The sequence below is a fragment of the Hylobates moloch genome, unplaced genomic scaffold (assembly GCF_009828535.3).
Source record: "Hylobates moloch isolate HMO894 unplaced genomic scaffold, HMol_V3 SCAFFOLD_7, whole genome shotgun sequence".
Classification (NCBI taxonomy): Eukaryota; Metazoa; Chordata; class Mammalia; order Primates; family Hylobatidae; genus Hylobates; species Hylobates moloch.
In genome coordinates this window covers 89964508-89983037 of record NW_026652282.1, presented here as the reverse complement: position 1 = coordinate 89983037, position 18530 = coordinate 89964508, and the positions used below count along the sequence as shown (strand labels likewise).

The following is an 18530-nucleotide window of genomic DNA, read 5'->3' as shown; positions in this document are numbered from 1 at the left end:
TCAGGGATCTCGAACTAGAAATACCATTTGACCCAGCAATCCCATTACTGGGTATATACCCAAAGGACTATAAATCATGCCGCTATAAAGACACATGCACACGTATGTTTATTGCGGCACTATTCACAATAGCAAAGAGTTGGAACCAACCCAAATGTCCAACAACAATAGACTGGATTAAAAAAATGTGGCACATATACACCATGGAATACTATGCAGCCATAAAAAATGATGAGTTCGTGTCCTTTGTAGGGACATGGATGAAACTGGAAAACATCATTCTCAGTAAACTATCGCAAGGACAAAACACCAAACACCGCATGTTCTCACTCATAGGTGGGAATTGAACAATGAGAACTCATGGACACAGGAAGGGGAACATCACACTCCGGGGACTGTTGTGGGGTTGGGGGAGAGGGGAGGGACAGCATTAGGAGATACACCTAATGCTAAATGACGAGTTAATGGGTGCAGGAAATCAACATGACACATGGATACATATGTAACAAACCTGCACATTGTGCACATGTACCCTAAAACCCTAAAGTACAATAAAAAAAAAAAAAAAAAAAAAAAAACGAAGTGGTGTGGCTGTTTCTAACAACCTATGATCCAATATGGGAGCAATGGAATGACTTAAGTTTGGGACTCACATTTAAAAGCAGAGTCCAAATGTTTAGAAAATGTGCAGCCTGGCCCTGTGGCAGAGAAAGAAAAGTATTTTCAGGGGAAGAATCCAAGCAGGCTGCACAGCAACCACTTGCTAGAGAGATTAGCATGACTCAAAAGAGAGCCAAGTGGTAATATCCAACACAATGGCGAAAAGGCCTCAAAGGCATTTTAGAAGTCTTTGGGACAGCCCCTCCCATCACAGTCCCAGAGGCCTAGTAGGAAATAATGGTTTAGGGGGCCAGGCCTGGGGCACCACTGGCTTGTGCAGCCTCAGGACACTTCACCACCCATCCAAGCCCCTCTAGCACCAGCTCAAAGGGCCCCAAGTACAGCTCCAGCCACTGCTTCGGAAGGTACAAGCCATAAGCCTTGGCAGCTTCTATGTAGTGTTAAGTCAGCCTAGGTGACAGAGTGAGACCCTGTGTTTAAAAAAACAAAAACAAAGAAGGAATGAAGTACTGATACATGTTACACACAGGTGACCCTTGAAAACTTTATGCTAAGTGACGGAAGTCAGAAACAAAAGGCCACATATTGTGAAATTCCATTTATATGAAATACCCAGAATAGGCAAATCCATATAATCAGAAAGTAGATTCATGGTTGCCAGAGGCTGTGGTGGGGGAAGGAAGAATTGCTAGTGATTGCTAACAGGTATAGGGTTTCTGTTTGGGTGTTGAAAATATTTTGGAACCAGATAGTTGTAATAGTTCCACAGCATTGTGAATATACTAATATCACAAAAAGGTACACTTCAAAAAAGAGGTAAATTTTATGGTATGTGAATAGAATCAAACAATATCAAATAAATAAAATCCATAAAAATGCAATTGTAAAAGAAAATGGGAAAGTGGAAACAACCCAAATGTCCATCAGTAGAGGAATGGATAAACAAAATGTGGTCTGTACGTATAATAGGCTATTATTCAGCCTTAAAAAGAAGGAAATTCTGACACATGCTACAACATCGATAAACCTAGAAGGCACCATGTTAAGTGAAATAATCCAGACATAAAATGGCAAATATTGTGTGTTTACACTGATATAAGTTACCTAAAGTAGTCAAATTCAGAGACAGAAAGTTACGAGGAGCTTGAGGAAAAGGGTAATATGGAGTAATTGTTTAATAGTTGTGAACTTTCAGTTTGAGAATGAAAAGGTTCCGGAAATGGATGGTGGTGATGATTGAACAACAATGTAAATTTACTTAATCCCAGTGAACTCTACACTTAAAAATGGTAAAAATGGCAAATTTTATGTTATGTATATTTTACCACAATAACAATAATAGGCAATTGAAAAAGAAATGGAAAAAAATCCCATTTATAATAGCCAAAAATAAAATTAAATACCTGGAATTAACCAAAGAAGTGAAATATCTTTACAATGAAAACTATAAACGCTGATGAAAGAAATTGAAGAGGACACCAAAAAAGGAGAAAATATTCCATGTTCATGGATTGGAAGAATCAATATTGTTAAAATGCCCATATTACCCAAAGCAATCTACAGATACAACACAATCCCTATCAAAATACCAATTACATTCTGCACAGAAACAGAAAAAACAAACCTAAAATTTATATGGAGTCATAAAAGACCCAGAATAGCCAAAGCTATCCTGAACAAAAAGAATAACACTGGAGGAATCATATTACCTAACTTCAAATAACACTACAGAGCTATAGTAACCAAAAGGGCATGGTACTGGGAAAAAAAAAAAAACAACAGACACATAGACCAATGGAACAGAATAGCGAACTTAGAAAAATATCCATTCACCTACAATGAACTCATTTTCAACAAAGATGCCAAGAATATACATTGGGGAAGACAGTCTCTTCAATAAATAGTGCTGAGAAAACTGGATAGTCATATGCAAAAAAATGAAAATTGATTCCTATCTCTTGCTTTATACAAAAATAAAATCAAAATCAATTAAAGAATTAAATCTAAGACCTCAAACTATGAAAACACTAAAAAAAACACTGGGGAAACTGTTCAGGACATTGGTCTGGGCAAAAAATTTCTTGAGTAATATCCCACAAGCACAGGCAACCAAAGCAAAAATAGGCAAGTGGGATCACATCAAGTTAAAAAGCTTCTGCACAGCAAAGGAAACAACAAAGTGAAGACACAACCCACAGAATGAAAGAGAATATCTGCAAACTATTCATCTGACAAGGGATTAATATGCAAAATGTACAAGGAGCTGAAACAACTCAATAGGAAAAAAATCAAATAATCTGATTTTAAAATGGCTAAAAGATCTGAATAGACATTTTTCAAAAGAAAACATACAAATGGCAAATAGACATATGAAAAGGTGCTCAACATCACTGATCATCAGAGAAATGCACATCAAAACTACAACGAGATATCATCTTGCCTCCATTAAAATGACTTCTGTCCAAAAGACAGGCAATAACAAGTGCTGGAGAGGATGTGGAGAAAAGGGAATCCTCGTACACTGTCAATGGGAATGTAAATTAGTACCACTAACAAAAACAGTTTGGAGGTTCCTCAAAAGTCCAAAAATAGAGCTACCATATGATCTAGCAATCCAACTGCTTGGTATACACCCAAAAGAAAGGAAATCAGTATATCAAAGTGATATCTGTACTCTCATGTTTATTGCAGCACTGTTCACAACAGCCAAGATTTGGAAGCAACATTAAGTGTCCATCAACAGACGAATGGATAAAGAAAATGTGGTGCATATCACAATGTAGTACTACTATTCAGCCACGAAAAAGAAAAGAGATGCTGTCATTTGCAACAACATGGATGGAATGGGAGGTCATTACATTAAATGAAATAAGCCAGACACAGAAAGACAAACATCACGTGTTCTCATTTATTGTGGGATCTAAAAATTAAAACAATTGAATTCATGGAGAAAGAGAGCAGAAGAATGGTTACCAGAGTCTGGGAAGTGAAGGTGATTAATGGGTACAAAAAAATTGATAGAATGAATAAAATCTAGTATTTGATAGCACAACAGGCTGACTATAGTCAATAGCAATTTAATTATACTTTTAAAAATAACTAAAAGAGTATAATTGGATTGTTTGTAACACAAAGAATAAATGCTTGAGGTAATGAATACCCTATTTAATCTGATGTGATTATTAAGCATTGCATGCTGGTATCAAAATATCTCATGTGCCTGATAAAAATATACACCTACTATGTACTTGCAAAAATTAAACATTAAGAAAAATAAATAAAAAATAAAAATAATTAAGATGAAATTAATAATTACTGAAATAGAAAACAAACAATAATAGAACCACAGAGTAGATAGATAAGAGGAAATAATATTTATTTGAAAAGACTAATAAAATACAAAAGTTTTTGGCAAGTATGATTTCAAAAATACAGAAGGCACAAATTAACATTAAAAAATGAAAGGGTATAATGTGGGTGGGCCTGATACTATCAATTGAAGGCTTTAATGGAACAAAGAATAATCTCCCCCAAGCAAGAAGGAATTTTGGAGTACAGACAAGATGGCCAAATAGGAACAGCTCCAGTCTGCAGCTACCAGCGAGACCAATGCAGAAGTCAGGTGATTTCTGCATTTCCAACTGAGGTACTCAGTTCATCTCAATGGGACTGGTTAGGCAGTGGATGCAGCCCACAGAGTGCAAGCAAAAACAGGGTGGGGCATCGCCTCACCCAGGAAATGCAAGAATCCAGGGGACCTCCCTCCCCCAGCCAAGGGAAGCCATGAGGAACTGTGCTACCAGGCCTGGATACTACGTTTTCTCCCCATGGTTTTCGCAATCTGCAGATCAGGAGATTCCCTCATGTGCCTACACCACCAGGGCCCTGGGTTTCAAGCACAAAACTGGGCAGCTGTTTGGGCAGACACCAAGCTAGCAGAAGGAGTTTTTTCATATCCCAGTGGCACCTGGAACCTCAGTGAGACAGAACCATTCACTCCCCTGGAAAGGGGGCTGAAGCCAGGGAGCCAAGTGGTCTCTCTCAGCGGGTCCCACTGCCATGGAGCCCTGCAAGCTAAGAACCACTGGCTTGAAATTCTCGCTGCTGGCACAGCAGTCTGAAGTCAACCTGGGACGATCTAGCTTGGTGCGGGGAGGGGTGTCCTCCATTACTGAGGCTTTAGTATTCAGTTTTCCGCTGACACTGCTAAGGAGGCTGGGGGGTTTGGGCTGGGCGGAATTCACCACAACGTGGTAAAGTGGCTGTGGCCAGACTGCTTCTTTAGATTCCTCCTCATGGGGCAGAGCATCTCTAAAGTAAAGGCAACAGCCCCAGTAAGGGGCTTATAGATAAAACTCCCATCTCCCTAAGACAGAGCACCTGAGGGAAGGGGTGGATGTGGGCACAGTTTCAGCGGACTTAAACTTTCCTGCCTACCGGCTCTGAAGAGAGCAGCTGATCCTGATGAGGATTCTCCCAGCACAGCACTCGAGCTCTGCTAGGGGACAGAACTGCATCCTGAAGTGGGTCCCTGATGCCCATGCCTCCTGACTGGGAGAGACCTCCTAACAGGGGTCAACAGACACCTCATACAGGAGAGCTCTGGCTGGCATCAGGCCTGTGTCCCTCTGGGATGAAGCTTCCAGAGGAAGGAGTAGGCAGCAATCTTTGCTGTTCTGTGGCCTCCACTGGTGATACTGCTGTTCTGCAGCCTCCACTGGTGATACCCAGTTGAACAGGGTCTGAAGTGGACCTCCCACAAACTGCAGCAGACCTGCAGAAGAGAGGCCTGACTGTGAGAAGAAAAACTAACAAACAGAAAGCAAAAGCATCAACATCAACAAAAAGGACCCCCACACAAAAACCCCATCCAAAGGTTATCAACCTCAAAGATCGAAGGTAGAAAAATCCACAAAGATGAGGAAAAACTGGTGAAAAATGCTGAAAATTCCAGAAACCAGAATGCCTCTTCTCCTCCAAATGATCACAACTGCTCTCTAGCAAGGGCACAAAACTGGATGGAGAATGAGATTGACAAACTGACAGAAGTAGGCTTCAGAAGGTGGGTAATAACAAACTCCTCTGAGCTAAAGGAGCATGATCTAACCCAATGCTAGGAAGCTAAAAATCTTGATAAAAGGTTATAGGAATTGCTAACAAGAATAACCAGTTTTGAGAAGATCATAAATGATCTGATGGAGCTGAAAAACACAGCATGAGAACTTCGTGAAGCATACACAAGTATCAATAGCTGAATCAATCAAGCAAAAGAGAGGATATCAGAGATTGAGGATCAACTTACTGAAATAAGGAGTGAAGACAAGATTAAAGAAAAAAGAATGAAAAAGAACAAACAAAACCTCCAAGAAATATGGGACTATGTGAAAAGACCAAACCTATGATTGATTGGGGTCCCTGAAACTGATGGGGAAAATGGAACCAAGTTGGACAACAAACTTCATGATATGATCCTGGAGAACTTCCTCCACCTAGCAAGACAGGCCAACATTCAAATTCAGGAAATACAGAGAACACCATTAAGATACTCTTCGAGAAGAGCAACCACAGACACATAATCATCAGATTCCCCAAGGTTGAAATAAAGGAAAAAATGTTAAGGGCAGCCAGAGAGAAAGGTCAGGTTACCTACAAAGGGAAGCCCATCAGACTAAAAGCTGATCTCTCTGCAGAAACTCTACAAGCCAGAAGAGAGTGGGGGCCAATATTCAACATTCTTAAAGAAAAGAATTTTCAACCCAGAATTTCATATCCAGCCAAACTAAGCTTCATAAGTGAAGGAGAAATAAAATCCTTTACAGACAAGCAAATGCTGAGAGATTTTGTCACCACCAGGCCTGCCTTACGAGAGCTCCTGAAGATAGCACTAAACATGGGAAGGAACAACCGGTACCAGCCACTGAAAAACATGTCAAATTGTAAAGACCATCGAGGCTAGGAAGAAACCGCATCAACTAATGGACAAAATAACCAGCTAACATCATAATGACAGGATCAAATACACACATAATATTAACCTTAAATATAAATGGGCTGAATGCCCCAATTAAAAGACACAAAGTGGCAAACTGGATAAAGAGTCAAAACCCATCTGTGTGCTGTATTCAGGAGACCCATCTCACGTGCAGAGACACACATAGGCTCAAAATAAAGGGATGGAGGAAGATCTACGAAGCAAATGGAAAGCAAAAAAAAAAAAAAAAGGGCAGGAGTTGCAATCCTAGTGTCTGATAAAACAGACTTCAAACCAACAAAGATCAAAAGAGACAAAGAAGGCCATTACATAATGGTAAAGGGATCAATTCCACAAGAAGAGCTAACTATCCTAAATATATATGCACCCAATACAGGAGCACCCAGATTCATAAAGTAAGTCCTTAGAGATGTACAAAGGGACTTAGACTCCCACACAATAATAGTGGGAGACTTTAACACCCCACTGTCAATATTAGACAGATCCAGGAAACAGATGTTTAACAAGGATATACAAGACTTGAACTTAGCTCTGCACCAAGCAGACCTAATAAACATATACAGAACTCTCCACCCCAAACCAAAAGAATATACATTCTTCTCAGCAACACTTTGCACTTATTCTAAAATTGACCACATAGTTGGAAGTAAAGCACTCCTCAGCAAATGTAAAAGAATAGAAATCACAACAAACTGTCTCTCAGACCACAGTGCAATCAAATTAGAGCTCAGGATTAAGAAACTCACTCAAAACTGCACAACTACATGGAAACTGAACAACCTGCTCCTAAATGACTACTGGGTAAATTACAACATAAAGGCAGAAATAAAGAAGTTCTTCGAAACCAATGTGAACAAAGACACAACGTACCAGAATCTCTGGGACACATTTAAAGCAGTTTATAGAGGGAAATTTATAGCACTAAATGCCCACAAGAGAAAGCAGGAAAGATCTAAAATCGACACCCTAACATCACGATTAAAGGAACTAGAGAAGCAAGAGCAAACACATTCAAAAGTCAGCAGAAGGCAAGAAATAACTAAGATCAGAGCAGAACTGAATGAGATACAGACACAAAAAAACCATTCAAAAAATCAATGAATCCAGGAGCTGGTTTTTTGAAAAGATCAACAAAATTGATAGACCGCTAGCAAGACTAATAAAGAAGAAAAGAGAGAAGAATCAAATGGATGCAATAAAAAATGATAAAGGGGATATCACCACCGATCCTACAGAAATACAAACTACCATCAGAGAATACTATAAACACCTCTACGCAAATAAACTAGAAAATCTGGAAGACATGGTTAAATTCCTTGACACATACACCCTCCCAAGACGAAATCAGGAAGAATCTGAATCTCTGAATAGACCAATAACAGGCTCTGAAATTGAGGCAATAACTAATAGCCTACTAACCAAAAAAAGTCCAAGACCAGCTGGATTCACAGCCAAATTCTACCAGAGGTACAAAGAGGAGTTGGTACCATTCCTTCAGAAATGATTCCAATCAATAGAAAAAGAGGGAATCCTCCCTAACTCATTTTATGAGGCCAGCATCAACCTGATACCAAAGCCTGGCAGAGACACAACAAAAAAAGAGAATTTTAGACCAATATCCCTGATGAACATCGATGCAAAAATCCTCAATAAAATACTGGCAAACCGAATCCAGCAGCACATTAAGAAGCTTATCCACCATGATCAAGTGGGCTTCATCCCTGGGATACAAGTCCGGTTCAACATACACAAATCAATACACATAATCCATCACATACACAGAACCAATGACAAAAACCACATGATTACGTCAATAGATGCAGAAATGGCCTTCGACAAAATTCAACAGCTTTTCATGCTAAAAACTCTCAATAAACTAAGTATTGATGGAACATATCTCAAAATATTGAGAGCTATTTATGACAAACCCACAGCCAATATCATACCGAATGGGCAAAAGCTGAAAGTAGCCCCTTTGTGTCCCTGTTTGCAGATGACATGATTGTGTATTTAGAAAACCCCATTGTCTCAGCCCCAAATCTCCTTAAGCTGATAAGCAACTTCAGCAAAGTCTCAGGATACAAAATCAATGTGCAAAAATCACAAGCATTCCTATACACCAATAACAGACAAACAGCCAAATCATAAGTGAACTCCCATTCACACTTGCTACAAAGAGAATAAAATACCTACGAATCCAATTTACAAGGGAAGTGAAGGACCTCTTCAAGGAGAACTAGAAAGCACTGCTCAATGAAATAAAAAGGACACAAACAAACGGAAGAACATTCCATGCTTATGGATAGGAAGGATCAATATCATGAAAATGGCCATACTGCCCAAAGTAATTTATAGATTCAATGCCATCTCCATCAAGGTACCAATGACTTTCTTCACAGAATTGGAAAAAACTACTTTAAAGTTCATATGGAACCAAAAAAAGAGCCTGCATTGCCAAGACAATCCTAAGCAAAAAGAACAAAGCTGGAGGCATCATGCTACACAACTTCAAACTATACTACAAGGCTACAGTAACCAAAACAGCATGGTACTGGTACCAAAACAGAGAGATAGATCAATGGAACAGATCAGAGCTCTCAGAAATAATACCACACATCTACAACCATCTGATCTTTGACAAACCTAACAAAAACAAGAAATGGGGAAAGGATTCCCTATTTAATAAATGGTGTTGGGAAAACTGGCTAGCCATATGTAGAAAGCTGAAACGGGATCCCTTCCTTACACCTTATACAAAAATTAATTCAAGATGGATTAAAGACCTAAATGTTAAACCTAAAATCATAAAACACCCTAGAAGAAAACCTAGGCAATACCATTCAGGACATAGGCATGGGCAAGGACTTCATGACTAAACACCAAAAGCAATGGCAACAAAAGCCAAAATTGACAAATGGGATCTAATTAAACTAAAGAGCTTCTACGCAGCTAAATAAACTACCATCAGGGTGAGCAGGCAACCTACAGAATGGGAGTAAACTTTTGCAACCTACCCATCTGACAAAGGGCTAATATCCAGAATCTACAAAGAACTTAAACAAATTTACAAGAAAAAACAAACAACCCCATCAAAAAGTGGGCAAAGGATATGAACAGACATTTCTCAAAAGAAGACATTTATGCAGCCAACAGACACATGAAAAGATGCTCATCATCACTGGTCATCAGAGAAATGCAAATCAAAACCACAATGAGATACCATCTCACACCAGTTAGAATGGTGATCATTAAAAAGTCAGGAAAAAACAGATGCTGGAGAGGATGTGGAGAAATAAGAATGCTTTTACACTGTTGGTGGGAGTGTAAACTAGTTCAACCATTGTGGAAGACAGTGTGATGATTCCTCAAGGATCTAGAACTAGAAATACCATTTGACCCAGCAATCACATTACTGGGTATATACCCAAAGGATTATAAATCATGCTACTATAAAGACACATGCACACATATGTTTACTGCGGCACTATTCACCATAGCAAAGACTTGGAACTAACCCAGATGTCCATCAATGATAGACTGGGTGAAGAAAATGTGGCACATATATACCATGGAATACTATGCAGCCATAAAAAAGGATGAGTTCATGTCCTTTGTAGGGACATGGATGAAGCTGGAAACCATCATTCTCAGCAAACTATCACAAGGACAGAAAACCAAACACCACATGTTCTCACTCATAGGTGGGAACTGAACAGTGAGAACACTTGGACACAGGGTGGGAAACACCACACACAGGGGCCTGTCATGGGGTAGGGGGCAGGGGGAGGGATAGCATTAGGAGAAATACCTAATGTAAATGACGAGTTAATGGGTGCAGCAAACCAACATGGCACATGTATACCTATGTAACAAACCTGCACGTTGTGCACATGTACCCTAGAACTTAAAGTATAATTAAAATAAAAAAGATGCAGGAGAAAAGTCAAACAGTGAGTAGGGACAGAGGAGGTAGGGAGGAAATCAATGATGATCAAAGGAAGTGTTCAACTTCCCTGTAGTGCTCTAATCTTTCAAAAGAAAAATGTATTCAAGTATCATGTGTGTAATTAAATCAATAAATAAGAAATTAAAAGGCTATATAACAATATGAATGAATCCTGTTATGTAAATATATATATAAATATTTATTCACACAAAATGCATGGAAAGAAGATTGTAAGGACACTCAACAAACTGTGGACAGTTGGTTGTTTATTGGGGGTTTTTTGGGGTTTTTGTTTAGTGAGATGTCAGAGAGCAGGCAGGAAAGGGAAGTTTGAAGATTTACTCTCTCTATACCTGTGTATTATTTTGATCTTTTACCACAAAAATATGCTTATATATTATTAATTTACAAATAAAGACATGGAAAAAGTCAAAGACACATGGTTAAGTGAAAAAAGCTAGTTGCAAGATAACACAGTATTAACCTATTACATAAAAAGAAAACCAACGCACCAAAAACATAAATATTTTGCATGTGTTTTATATAGGTAGATAAAATTGCAAATGAAACAAAGCACAGTTGTCACATTTGAGGTAAGGCATTAAACTGGGTAGAGGTGAAGGAGAATAATGAGGTGATTAAGAGCCCAGCTCCAACAATAATTAGCTATATGACCACATGCCAAGTTACATGACCTCTTTGTGCCCTCAGTGTCCCTATCTATAAAATGGAAAAAAATAACAGTACCTATTTCATGGATTGTTGTAAAGAGTAAACGTACTAATCTCTTTAAAGCATTTAGAGTGATATTGGGCACAGTAAGGCCTGTATAAGCATTTACTCTCATTGTTACACATTTCTATATTTTTACAATTTTTATAAGAATATATTCATATATTCCTCAGGTAATTCCTTGTGTATTACTAGTGCAATTTTAAAAACAAAATTTGAAGCATAATATTAGAGAAAAAATTTACAGAATAGCATATTGCAATTTTGTTAAACTTTTATTTTAGGTTTGGGGTACATGTGCAGTGCAAGTTTGTTATATAGGTAAGCTCATGTCACAGGCGTTTGGTTTAGATTATTTTGTTATCCAGGTACTAAGCGTAGTACCTGATAGTTATTTTTCCTGATTCTCTCCCTCTTCCTACCCTTCTCCTTTAGGTAGTCCCCACTGTCTCTTGCTCCCCTCTTTCTGCCCATTGGTTCTCATTATTTAGTTCCCACTTTTAAGTGTGAACGTGCGGTATTTGTTTTTCTGTTCCTGCATTAATTTGCTAAGGATAATGCAGCTGCGTCATGTTCCTACAAAGGACATGATCTCATTCCTTTTTTTTTGGCTGCATAGCATCCCATCATGTATATGTATCATATTTTCTTTATCCAGTCTATCATTGATGGGCATTTAGGCTGATTCCATGTCTTTGCTATTGTGAACAGTGCACACTGCAAAATAATATATAATTAGAGACAACTTAAATGTCCATCAATAGGGCAATAGTTAAATAAGTCATCATACATTGATAACATGGAATACTTTGCAACTCTTAAGAATGAGTTGGGCCAGGCTTGGTGGCTCACACCTATAATCCCAGCACTTTGGGAGCCTGAGGAGGAAGGATTGGTTGAGCCCAGGAGTTTCAGATTAGCCTGGGCAAAATGGTGACACCACATCTCTATTTGTATTAGTAATAAATTTTTTTTTAAAAAAGAATGAGTTGGATGTCTATGTATGGACACTGAAATATAACCATTGTATATTTAACATACTTTAAAGTGGTGAAATGGTACGTATCATTTTATATATTATATATGTATGCTTCTATTATATGCGTTTACATATTATACATGTGTATTTTATGTATACACATACACACACACTCCCCTATACTAACATACACATAAACTGGCCTTTCACTATTTACCCTGTATACTTATGTGTTTGATTTTTTTCTTTGAGACAGGGTCTCACTCTGTCACCCAGGCTGGAGTGCAGTGGCATGATCACAGCTCACTGCAGCCTCGACTTCCCCAGGCTCAGGTGATCCTCCCACCTCAGCTTCCCGAGTAGCTGGAACCACAGGTATGCGCCACCATGCCTGGCTAATTTTTTATATTTTTTGTAAAGATGGGGTTTGTCCAGGTTGCCCAGGCTGGTTTCAAACTCCTGGGCTTAAGTGATCCACCAACTTTGGCCTTCCAAAGTGCTAGGATTACTGGTGCAAGCCATCATGACTGGCCTGATTATTTTTAAAATATGATCATGTTATCCAAATATTACCAATGCTCATAATATAAAGCCCCAAATCCTTAAGGGAGCCTGCCACCCAGCCTCAGCTCATATTACTCTCCTATGGCTAGGGTGTTACTTAATATGCTCTAAGGAGATATCTTTCAGTTCTTCAAATTACTATACATGTTCTAGCTTCAGGTCTTTGCACATGCTGTTTCCTCTACCTGGAACACGTCTTCCACCTACCCACCATCCACCTTCATCTACCTTAATTTATCTTTCAGTCCTCACTTCTTCAGGGAAGCCTCCCCTAACTTTCCAGAAAGGGTTAGGTTCCTCTGTTATAACACTTACAGAACCCTTATTTTTCATTCATAGCTCTTTTTTTTTTTTTTGAGGGAGTTTCACTCTTGTTGCCCAGGCTGGAGTGCAATGGAGTAATCTCGGCTCACTGCAACCTCCGCCTTTTGGGTTCAAGCGATTCTCCTGCCTCAGCCTCCCGAGTAGCTAGGATTACAGGCGCATGCCACCATGCCCAGGTAATTTTTGTATTTTTAGTAGAGACAGAGTTTCACCATCTTGGCCAGGCTGGTCTCAAACTCCTGACCTTGTGATACATCCACCTCAGGCTCCCAAAGTTTGGGGATTACATGTGTGAGCCACCGCATCTGGCCCATTCATAGCTCTTATCACAGTTTACAGCTTTCTATTTATAGGTAGGATTATTGTCTGTTATTATTCCTGTTAGACTGTAAACTCCATGACAGCATGATTCTTGTCTGTCTTGTTACGTCCTGACATCTAGTAAAAGCTCAGTAAATATTTGTGAAATAAATGACTGCCTTCCGTTAATTAGGATAGACCTTGGCTTTGGCACTGGCTCCCTTTTCCTCTCCATTTCAACCCCTGCCATCATGTAAGCAACATCAATGTCTGTGGATGATTCATCCAACATGCTAGCCTCACTGCCCTTTGATCTCTACTTCAAAAACCTCTGACCACATGCCACTTTCTATGTCATTACTAGCCATTAGTTTCCTAGACCACCCAATAGGCATGGAGCTGCTCCACTTTAGAATTCCTGAACTCTACTAGCCTAATCTCTGGCTACAACCTCCTACTCCAGTTATTTCTCGGTTCTCAGAATACCCACTCCTCATTCTCTTTTTTAAAAAAATTTTTGATCAAGGACTCATTTCACAGCCAAACATTTTTCATTCTCATCAAGATCTCCCATCCTTTGATTTCTCCCATTCTGCAGCTCATTATCATCTCATGGCTTCAATCCCTACCCAGTGTAGGTGCAATGGTGCATCCCTTCGACCCCTTTTTTCCAGGCTACTTCACTGCCCTTGCCATTTTTAATCTACCATTTATTGAGCAATTACTGTGAGCCACATTACATACATTATCTCTGCAATCTCTCACAACACCCTTGAGGTGGTATCAGCATTGTCCCCTTTCACAGATAAGGACACAGATTCTAAAAGAGGTCAAGTAGACTTCCAGGGCACTGGTCCTTGCTGGGGTGGGCTGGGTGGCAGTTAGGTGGCACAGCCTTGGGTGCCTCTGCTGCCAACTGTGAGCAAAGTCTCGCCACTGGCAGCCTGGCATGGCACTCCAACTGTAGCTGTGTCAGTGTGTTATGATGCCCTCCCACATCAACCTGGCTGGAATCTCCAATAGTAAAGTGATATACTCAAAGTTCTCCAGCACAGATGATGGCTACACTGACCTCCACTTTAAGAAAAGCCCTCCTAAGATCCCTTATAAGGCCCCTGCACTTGCCACTGTGCTCTTTTTCGATTGGTGCCTTTCTCATTATCATAGGCTCACCTTCTGGCTACATCAGCAAAGCGGGGGCAGACTGGGCAGTTCCAGTCCTGATCACTGACATTCTGGTATTCCTGCCCAGATTTTACCACCTGCACAGAGCCTACTATGCATCTAAAGGATTACTTCTAGGGCTTACCAGGATTACTTCTACAGGTTGCTTCTAAAATGACATTCCAGACTTTGATGACTAGCACCCACTTCAGCCCCTAGGAGAAGAGTTACACTGAGACTATGCGCAGCTTCAGGATATTGAGCAAAAACCAAAGCTAATTAAGGGTTAGGGAATTCTGCAGTTTACAGAAGTTTAACAAAACAATGGCCAGATTGTATGGGTCCAGCCCAAAAAAATGTTAACTGAGCTTACAATTTGCTAATTAAAACATGCTCTATTTTTCATCTCCTGGCCCTGGCAAAAGCCCTTGACAAGTTTTTCCATATGAGTATGTATTACGGAAGAATAGCAATGCTAACGGTCTGAGAAAATGGGAGGTTATTCTCTAGTGGAAAGTGTTGTTGCCACCACCCTCTTTAGAGTTGAACATTTCTTTTAAATAATCTTCATTGTCCATTTGTTCTTATAGCAAATGGAATAATGCTGTATACCTAACTTCTTTTTTTTTTTTTTTTTGAGACGGAGTCTTGCTCTGTCGCCCAGGCTGGAGTGCAGTGGCACAATCTCAGCTCACTGCAAGCTCCGCCTCCCGAGTTCACGCCATTCTCCTGCCTCAGCCTCTCCGAGTAGCTGGGACTACAGGCGCCCGCCACCACGCCCGGCTAATTTTTTGTATTTTTGGTAGAGACAGGGTTTCACAGTGGTCTCGATCTCCTGACCTCGTGATCCGCCCGCCTCGGCCTCCCAAAGTGCTGGGATTACAAGCGTGAGCCACCGCGCCCGGCACCTAACTTCTTATTACTAAGTAATTTATTTTTAAAATATCTCAATATCTAATCTCCTACACTTATGTCTACCTTCATGTTCTGGTGGAAGACCTTGGTAAAGTCAAATATCAGTGTGGGTCCATCTGTAACATTTTTTACTTGTTTTCTTATTGATAACAACGAGGAATTTTTTTTAACCACAGAGGAAGTTTTTAAAATGTAAACCCTTTCTCTATTTACCAATCCTTGGCCAGTTCCAATCCAGTTCACCATTAGGTTGGGCAGCATATAATTTGGGTCGCTGAGTCTTTTGTAGATCAATATGTTCTGTATATCATGTCTTTAAGTAATGGACTTTTGGTTGTTTCCTAATGAAAAATGTAGATAAGTGGTTATTATTTAGAGTTTATAACTCTGTTGCTAGCACCTTATATTATGATGTCATTCTGCTAAAAATTGAAAGACTCAGCCTGGATCTCTAGAGGACTAGATTGTCTTAGGTTGAATCTGTTTCCTAGCTTGAAAAAAGTGACTTATATTAAAAAGAAATTAAAATGTTGAAATCCCCCAAAAAAGAAATGAAGTAATTTGTGCAAGATCACACAGCTAGAAAGTGGTGGAGCAGGGTGCAGTTGGGATCTGAAGGAGATATGTCTGACTCCAAGGTCTGTGCTCCAAACCAGTAAGCTATTTTGCCTCTCAGAGGGAAAGATAACTGTGACTGCAACATGGAGAATGAAAGAGGGAAGCAGGTAAATGTGAAGGCTTGAAGACCATGGCAGCAATCCAAGTGAGAGTTGATGGGGGACTAATAACTGTCTACTTGAACACTGAGAATAATTCCAAATAAAGTCCCACTTACTTCAGGCGTGTGACTTTACATGATGAACTTGGTGGGCTTTGGCTGACAGCACAATTAGGTATGCCTACAAGAAACCAAAAGAAATCAGTAGTTTAAGACATTCTTTCAAAATAAAACTTTTAGCTTTAACTTTTCTGCAAATGTATATATATACATACGTGTATAAAACATATATATATATATATATACAAATTATTTATTCCTAGGTATGCAGCCATTTATTAAAGGCTTCCCATGTTCTGGGAATTTATTTAGTCTTATTTAAACTTCCAACTACTCTGTGAACTACCGTTTTATAAATGAGGAAAGTGAGGCTGGGTGCAGTGCCTCACGCCTGTAATCCCAGCACTTTGGGAGGCTGAGGCAGGGGGATCCCTTAAGGTCAGGAGCTCCAAACCAGCCTAGACAACATGGCACGATCCCATCTCTATAACAAACACAAAAATTAGCCAGGCGTGGTGGTGCGCGGCTGTAATCCCATCTACTTGGGAGGCTGAAACAGGAGAATCGCTTGAACCTGGGAGGTGTAGGCTGCAGTGAGCCGAGATTGTGCCACTGCACTCCAGTCCGGGCGACAGAGCGAGTCTCAGTCTCAGTAAATAAATAAATAAATAAACAAATAAATAAAGTGATGCACAAGAAGATCAAGAAAATTGCTTAATGTCACAGTTAATCGTAAAGATGGGATCAGAACCCAAGTCTGCTGCTCTCCTTCTAGTCACTTACCCAACGAAGTCCCAACCTTAGTTAGACTCATACTCCCTGACACCACCCACAGGCTGTCAGGGCCGGGGCCGGGGGCGGAGGGCGGGGACGGGAATCAAGCAAGAAAGCAACTACAAATCTCCACTTTCCAACTTTATCAAGGAACTAACCCGCAAAACCTGTGGCTAGTGATCCGCCAGGGAGGGGCCGAGGTTTATCCTGAAGGCCACGAGGCACCCTTCCGCAGTCTTACTCTGGGCAGTGATCCCATTTTACACTCCCCACTCTGCTGGCACCATGTCCAACAGGAGCAGCAAACCTAGCCTCAAAGCCACACCAACCCAAGCACAGCTGCTGTTCCATTTTTTCTCTCATAGAATCAAAAGACACAATGGCGGATATCAACGTAATTTATTTGGATCTTCTCCCCGTTTTAAACCATAATCTAGGGTCTACAGATGACCATCAGTGGGTTCACGAACCCTCTGTGCTTACATGCAAACCATGGGCATTTTTTTAAAGGAGGTGGTCAATTGGTCAATAGTTTTCCTTATTTTCAAACGGTGCCATGTGCATCCTACCGCCCACCTCAAGAAAAACAAAAAGAGGCTAAGAATCCTAACTTTAAGCTCTGCCAGCAAGAGCTTCTCCGCCATCTTTACTCTCAGTTGCGCATGCACCTGGCTCCCGCCTTCCTTCCCGCTCTCCCCTCCCCACCACGCATGCAACCACCACGCACGCACTCCCAACACAGGCACCCCCCCATGAACGCACCCCCACGTACGGACCCCCACGCACGCACGCACTCCACGCCCACGCATATATATTAATAAATCTATATCCCCTCACACACACCTCCACGTGCACACGCACACACATCCCCCACGGGCTTCTTGGTGAGTCTTCACGCTCGAACGCATCTCCATGTCACCACTCGCACACTCCCACGTCCGCACCTGTGTAAATCACATCTTCGCATCTCCCCCACACATCACACGCACACGAGCATTCCCGCACACGCGCGCCTCCCCACGTACGCACCTCTCTACACCACTTCATACACACGCATGCCTTCTCAATACACGTACCAGCCCACTTGCACGCACTTGCACCCTCCACACGCACCGCTCGGAGCTTTTCCCCCTCTCTCCTCTCAATGGCTGGCTTCCGGGGCCGACCCTTGCACGCGCCCCCAGCTTCGCGGCAGCTAGGTCCCTCCCCAGCGCGCTGAGCTCACCGCGCCGGAGCCGGTCGCAGCCACACAGGCCGGTCCGACTGAACCACCGCTTCCCTCCTCACATCCCAGGAGACACCAGGCGGGGCATGGCACCTCCCACGCACGGCTAGAGGGAACTCCCAGGATTTCCCGTCCTTCCGAGTTCGGGGGGGTCAGGGGACTGCGGGGAGGCGTTTCTCTTCCTCGCTGGGGAAAGCGCTCACCTGGTTCCCAAAG

The 18530-nt window shown here is 41.0% G+C and overlaps 1 long non-coding RNA gene across 1 annotated transcript in view; it reads right to left on the bottom strand.

Annotated features, from left to right (window-relative positions):
* Positions 1–18328, bottom strand: part of LOC116811943 (uncharacterized) — a 30952-nt gene extending 12624 nt beyond the window's left edge. Inside the window, exons 1-2 of the long non-coding RNA XR_004370552.2 lie at positions 18203–18328; positions 16373–16436 (exon numbers count right to left, since the gene is read on the bottom strand). This is a non-coding gene — a long non-coding RNA (uncharacterized LOC116811943). The remainder of the gene's footprint in view (positions 1–16372; positions 16437–18202) is intronic.
* Positions 18329–18530: the final 202 nt, after the last annotated feature.